The sequence below is a fragment of the Berghia stephanieae genome, chromosome 3 (genome assembly GCF_034508935.2).
Source record: "Berghia stephanieae isolate SIO BIC M18660-M18661 chromosome 3, UCSD_Bste_1.3, whole genome shotgun sequence".
Classification (NCBI taxonomy): domain Eukaryota; kingdom Metazoa; phylum Mollusca; class Gastropoda; order Nudibranchia; family Aeolidiidae; genus Berghia; species Berghia stephanieae.
In genome coordinates, this window is record NC_088362.1 from 22,334,987 (window position 1) to 22,342,486 (window position 7,500).

The 7,500-nt window shown below is 35.8% G+C and overlaps 1 protein-coding gene across 3 annotated transcripts in view; it reads right to left on the reverse strand.

Moving 5' to 3' along the window:
* LOC144967341 (phosphatidylserine decarboxylase proenzyme, mitochondrial-like) overlaps positions 1-7,500 on the reverse strand; it is a 58,142-nt gene that overhangs the window by 13,986 nt on the left and 36,656 nt on the right. The window lies entirely within an intron of this gene.

Below are 7,500 nucleotides of genomic sequence, written 5' to 3' on the forward strand. Positions count from 1 at the left end.
TTAATTGGGAATTTCTCGAATTCCTCTTAATTTTGTGCCCTACACTGATTTTATATTGTCTACAAACTTAATATTTTCGTTCAAAGAATCCCATACATTTCGAAAATGAGGAAGCAAGGGAGCAAGTCGGTGTAAATAGGCACATGTTTGGAAACACAAACATATAGTTCAATTTGATGACTATCACTGACAAATTATACCCCCCTCCCCGTCCGACACACACACACACACACACACACACACACACACACACACACACACATACATACACACACACACACACAAGTGGGGGGGGGGGATAGTAAAAGATGAGCCGAAGTTAGGCCCATTAGTGGGTTCGGATGTCAGTCCTGCATCTACGTACACGTTGGTAAAAATCTAAATTAAAATTTTAAAATACTAAAACAATAAAAGACGAAAATCGCTTACGGTGCACAAATTAATATAATATAATGCTGAATATCTAATTACGTTATATGTACCACAGAGCTTTGTAAGCCGACATGAGTGTTAGTTAACATATGAATTCATTAGTATAATGATTGTGGCAATCAATACACGTGCATGGGTATGACACGACCGATACATTCGATCGGCAAGAGATAGAAGTAGCTGGCATCACATATTATTACGAGACCAATCTTCTCAAAACGGTACTAAGCAAGATAATAGGCTGAAAGAGGCTGTGTATAATCACCGTCATCATCATCATCATCATCATCATCATCATCATCATCATCATCATCATCATTACTATTATTATTATTATTATTATTATTATTATTATTATATTATTATTATTATATTATTATTATTATTATTATTATTATTATTGTTATTATTATTATTATCGTTACCATAGTATTTCGGGACAAACGTGATGCTTAAAAAAGGAATTTTAAACTAAAGTTTAAGTAAACAATAATGACATTCATTATGAAAGTGAATTTTGTGTCTAAACTTCAATTAGATACGTTAAATTTGCCCATTTTAATGTTTGTGACTATAGACGCATTTTGCTTGATATCATATCATCTTATCATATCATAATCATTAACAGACCTTGAAATACCCTGTTGTTTTTGTAAATATAAATAATATATAATAGTTAAAAACAAAGAAAAGAAAAGGTCAAATTGATTCATGGACAGTATAAATACACAAAATCGTATATGCAAACAATACAAAAGGTCAAGTTGGTGCATTTTGGTAAAATTATTTTTAAAAAATTGAGACTTTTATATAGGGCAATATCCACTATGTGCTCAAAGCGCTTGACAAGGGGTCCCTGACCAACTTCAACTCGTAACATGTAGAACGAGACATGACGCCTATCAGGCGATATTACAATTTTTTTCCGGACAGAGACAACACTGTTAACGGCCGGGTACTCATTTTACACCTAAGTACGGTGAGAGAATGTGAGTAAAGAGCCTTTTCCAAGGACTCAACTATGCGCCGAGCGAGGCTCGAACTCAGGACCTTCCGATCCGAAAGCGAGTGTCATACCATTTGATAACATAGCCGCACCTTTATGGCAGGGATAGGCAGTTCACGTCGACATGAGATAAGACGCAGATAAACGCGATGGGTCACATATTATCGTGATGTGCTGAATCGATAGCAGATCAAAATATATCAAAGCGCCAACCAGGTGTTGAAACACAATGGAATTTGATATCAATCAAGGCGTTTTTAGAATTTAAAGATGAATTTATTTATCGATGACTTCGAGATCAAATTCGTTTCAATCTTTTTGAATAACATCTTTATGTAAACCATTTAGGTGTAGATATTACAAATCGAATTATCATTTTTGATAGCTGAAATATGTTACAGTGAATTACATAATCAGTCGGATGGTGAAAAGGTTTGAACTGAGATATTGCCAAGTTTAGTCAGAAGGTCAATTTTGATTTTAAAAGAAAATGAGTTCTTGTCATAAATGATTAAATCAACCCTTTTTGTAAATCTTCATGAAATATCAAAGAATAATTTCACTTCCATAATTTTTACAGCTAGTCAAGTTGAAAAAGTAAGAAATTTGAAACAAAGTTGCTGGATACCTTTCCCATAAATCTGACCATAACTTCATGAAAAATCACCCGATTTACTTCAAATAAAGATTAAAATGCTCCGGGAGCATATTCTTTCAGAAAATGCAAAAAAAAAAAAAAAAAAAAAAAAAAGGCAAATCCAAAAATTTTCACCCTTCGATTGATCATGTCATGCACGGACACATACAAATACACACACACACATATAAATATATATATATATGTATATATATATATATATATAATATATCTATATATATATATGTATATATATATATATATATATATTATATATATATATATATATAAACATAAACATTTACGTATCGCAACATCCACTATACGTGCTCAAAGCGCTTAACAAGGGACCCCTAGCCAACATTAACACTTACTATATTATAGGACAAGACATGACGATATTAAGGCGTTATTTCATTATTTTTTTTCCGACAGAGACAACCCTGTTAACGGTCCAGTACTATCGTTTTACACCGGAGTACGATGACAGAATGTGAGTATAGAGCCTTTTCCAATGACTCAACTATGCGTCGCTCAGAACGGATCTCGAACCCAGGACCTTCCGATCCGAAGGCAGGTGTCATACCACTGGACCACATAGCCGCACTCGTGGCACTTGGAGTAGCACCTTCATATTTTTACAAAATCTAGAAGAAGGAAGCTTGATATGTGTAACGGATCTGTGAATACAATTATGCCCATCGCCTAGGCATTCCACGGAGGAATGTACATAGATAATCCATCAAACGACAAACGTCTGATGTTAACAGGAATCGCCCATTTGTCCAAGATAGATCAACATAACACACGATAGAAATCCCAGAAACACAATACAATGCAAGTGTTGCTGCTTGGATCTCGAAGAAATATAATAACAATGGTCAAATTGAATCAAAGCCTCAATTTAATTAACGAAGACTCTCCTTTTGTAAAAACAAACAAACAAACAAACAAACAAACAAACAAACAAACAAAAACATGATGAATGAAACACAAAAGACGATTCGTCTTAAGTGTTTTGTCCAAAGTGGTTTGTTGACAAAAAAGAGGAAACCCCGAAACAACATATCTTCTGTCTTCGTTAATTAAATAAAAAACTTCCATTCAATTTGCCTATTATTGACAAAGATACGTACAGAATACCATTCTCCAGAAAAAATACACAATTGCATTCGTTTTTCTCCAGTGTCATTGCAAAGAGGAATGAACTCACTCTCCTTTCAACCAAGAGAGGTAGACACTAGACGAAAAACATTGGTCGCTCTGAATCTGAAAGATGTTGGAACTCCTGCCAAATCACTTACTGCACATTGTCGTAGCATGCATCAACACTGAAGTAACGACACAATCCGATTGGACTGCGAAACGAGTAGAATTAAAACTTTCAGTCTCGCTTACTCACGGGTGAGAGTAGGGAAGGAAAAGAGATGCGATCTTTAAGCCTATGGTTGAAATAATTAAATTGTAATCTTTGTCAGAATGAACGGGAACTTTTTTTTCTTTTTCGAAAAAAAAAGTTCGTTTATTTGTTTTTTAAAATGTTATTTAGGAGTCAACTGAGCCTGTGATACTTCGAGGTCTGGGCATGAAGTATAGCTCAACAGCAACAGCAACAGCAATAGCAATAATAGCAACAACAACATTAAACGAATTTGACATGGGGTGGGTGGGGGGGTTCAATCAACGTGAAAATTAAGAAATCTTACATAGCTCTCGAGTTATTCAAACCTGAAATGTGTCAATAATAAAAAGAAAGCAGGCTCTAAAATTATGCCCAGATAAGTTCAACTCGCTTAAGATAAAATATCGTTTGAAATACCCCCCCCCCCCCCTTATAATTCAAAGTCTAAATAAATAGACGACAAGAATCGGTCTCGGTCAAGTTAAGATAAACTTTTTCCCCCATTTCCATGCATCCCCCCCCCCCCCCCCCCAAAAAAAAAATATAAAAACAAACAAAAAAAAATACCCCACACTACCTAACAACCCTATCAATTCCAATAGTTATGGGAGAGGAATGAAATAGACGAAAGCGAAAGAAAAAAAACGTCTACGGTCAAAGTAATAGGAGATCCATGTATAAATTCCACCAGTCCTTCACTACCTGCTCATTTGCCCTTCTTCGCCACATCTCCCGTCAGGCTCTAATTCGAAAAGATTAGCATTTCTGAAAAAAACTAACAAACCAAATAATAGCTTAATAATTACATCATTCATATACTAACATAATGTATCATTATATCCAATATATGGATTGGAAGAGGAGAAGAGAGAGAGAGAGAGAGAGAGATATAGAAGAGAGTATGAGAGAGAAGATGAGAGAGAGAGTATACAGGGGTATAAATATGACACAGGGCTCTGAATCTACCTCTCACTTTGTTGGTTGCTTTCGGCTACAGATCTCTTGGTCAGGTCTATGGTCGTAAGTATTAGCCTATTCGGTGAAAGAAACTACTAAGCAAGAACCAAACATAAATAGCTTTAAAAAAATTATATAATATATATATTATACTATATTATAATATATATATTATATATATATATATATATATAAGTATGGAAAACTGTGAAAAGCGCATACTGGGGATCTGGATATATACATATGCCTTTGAACAAATTATGAAAAATCCACACTTGATCATGCGTTTTGCGCTCCACTAAAAGCTCTTAATGGCACATTAGGCCTGGTAAAATATATAGATCTGAAAATAGTCTATGAAACAGTGCCTGACAAAGTAGAAAGAAAAATACTAAAAAAAAAAAATAAACATCCCAATAATCATTCACACACACGGACACACACACCAACCTTCACACATACAACCACACACATATACACACATATTGATAGTAAAACTCAAACTCATTTATTTTCTTTAAAGAAGGAAAAGAAGATTAGGACTGATTCGAGAAAAAAAAACAAGGAAAAAAATACATCCCAAAAATCAGCATACCGAGGCTGGGGATCGAACCTCAGACCTCCTGATTACCGGTCAGACGTGCTATCATTACACCACAGGTTACTCGATAGTTGGGACGATTTGATGCATATTATAATAATATCCTTTATACGTGTTTCCATTGAGAACCATCGCCTGCATTACAAAACGCAAAAGGCGGAAACGAGAGCACGAGAATTATCGATAGAATAAAATTGACGTCACTCGGGTCTTTGTTATTGTTCTTTGCCATCAGCGTTTATGAGTAATTTTCACCAAACTGTATGAACCAGACTATAAACGTTCAAGGTTAGACAAAGTTTTGTGTGTTGGTCCGTTATATTTCCGGATAGCAATGTTGTGAGTTTCTTAACCAAGCGCATACTATATATAAGACACCAGAGTAGCTCCATTTTAATTTTTGAAAATATCGAAGTGACGAAGTAGGGAACAGGGTCTGATATGAGATACTTATGATCTGAAAAAGTGTGTAAGAAACAGCCAGAAAAAAAGCAGAGAGTAAAAAAAGAAAAGAAAAGAAAAAAAAATCCCAAAACATCAGCCAAATTCGAGTGGGAGTCACAGTCACTGCAGAAAAGTGTACCGTGTGAGAAGAATACATTTCAAATTGAGCTTTTATACAGAGCAATATCCACTAAACGTGATCAAAGCGCTTTACAAGGGGTCCCTGACAAAAGAAAACAAATTAACCAAAGAAAACAAAACAAAACCCAGAAACAAAACCATAACTAAAAACCAACAAAAACCTTAATACCTTCAACTTAGTGTTCATATTTGCAGGTCTGATAACCGAACACAATTTATGGGCTTGATTCAACATTGTTGTAATTAGCAATATTTTGGGTTGGTTTGAGAGTATGTCATCACAACCATAACCATTTGGGTTATCAGATCTGAACATAAGAACACGCCCCTTAAAACAAAACAAAAAGTGCCTTCAAACCGACGTGCACATATTTGCAGGTCTGATAACCGAATATTATTATTATGGACTTGATCTAATATTGTTTAAATGGACAATATTTTTGAGTTGGTTTGAAAGAACATGTATCCCTACCAACAACGAACCCACGACAATTCGGGTTATCAGACCTACAATAAATAAGCACAATTCGCATCCAACAGTTTCTATTCCACCAACCAATTGGCTTCAACAGTCGTGACGTCACTTCCCTCGTAATGGCGCATAACGGTTCTAAATTATCGAAACGATGGCGGATGCCCTTATGAAATACTTCTCAGACGAGTAAAAAAGTGCATCCAGAGGAGAAAAACATTATAAAATCTGATCATGTTTTGATTGTTATACATTCTGATCACATGACATGTGAAAAAGTTTAAGCCGGCATGTCGTGAAGAATAAATAGTACTGATTTTCTTTGTTTAGAACCAAGCTGCTCGTTGCTGGGCGGCCGTGACATCAGAAGACTATTGAATCCTATTATAACATGCGGGATACTCGTGTCAAACATCACCACAAAAGTCAAAGTCAAAGGTCATAATGGACAATATCTAGGACTTTCCAGGAGAGGGAATGTCCTGAAGTCCAACGTCATCACCACGAACGCATATCTATCTCACCAGGGACAAGGCAAATACACACCTCATGGATGGAATTTGTGCGGCTATGTGGCCTAGTGGTATGACACTCGCTTTCGGATCGGAAGGTCCTGGGATCGAGCCTCGCTCGGCGCATAGTTGAATCCTTGGAAAATGCTTTTTACTCACATTCTCTCACGTACTCAGGTGTGAAGTGAGTACCTGGCCGTTGACAGCGTTGTCTTTGTCACAGAAAAAAATTGCAATACAATATCGCCGAAGTTATGTTTCGTTCTACATGTTACGTGTTGTTGTTTGGTCAGGGACCTCTTGTAAAGTGATTTGAGCACATTTAGTGGATAATGCTCTATATAAAAGCTCAATTTAAAAAAAAAATCATGGATGGAGTTCACCATCGACTTTGTGCGGCTATCCATATGATTTTGTGGTATACAGGTCGCCTTCGGACCAGAAGGGCCAGGGTTCGAATCCCGCTGAGCGACGCAAAGATGAGTCATCGGAAACGTTTCTTTACTCACATAAATGTGTTCCCTCCCCTCAAAATGGTATTATGTCAGAATGATTAAGATGCTGGAAATTGAACTTATTGCCAGAGATATCCGACTTGGAAGGAGTTCGTATGCTTCATTGAAGAGAATGAATATCGTATCTTAGAATACTAAATAGCAATAATTCAAATTTTTGACCAGTTTAGCTTTAATTTGGCTTTTTAGTATATGGTTCATCCCGACACAATACCTTTTTGGGACGATGGGTCACAAATGTGTAAAACGAGTACCTGGTCGTTAGCAGCATTGTTTCTGTTGGAAAAAATGTAATACCACTAAACAGGCGTCATGTCTGTGTTATATTGTGTTGCTGTTGGGATATTATTATTATTATTATTATTATTATTATTATTATTA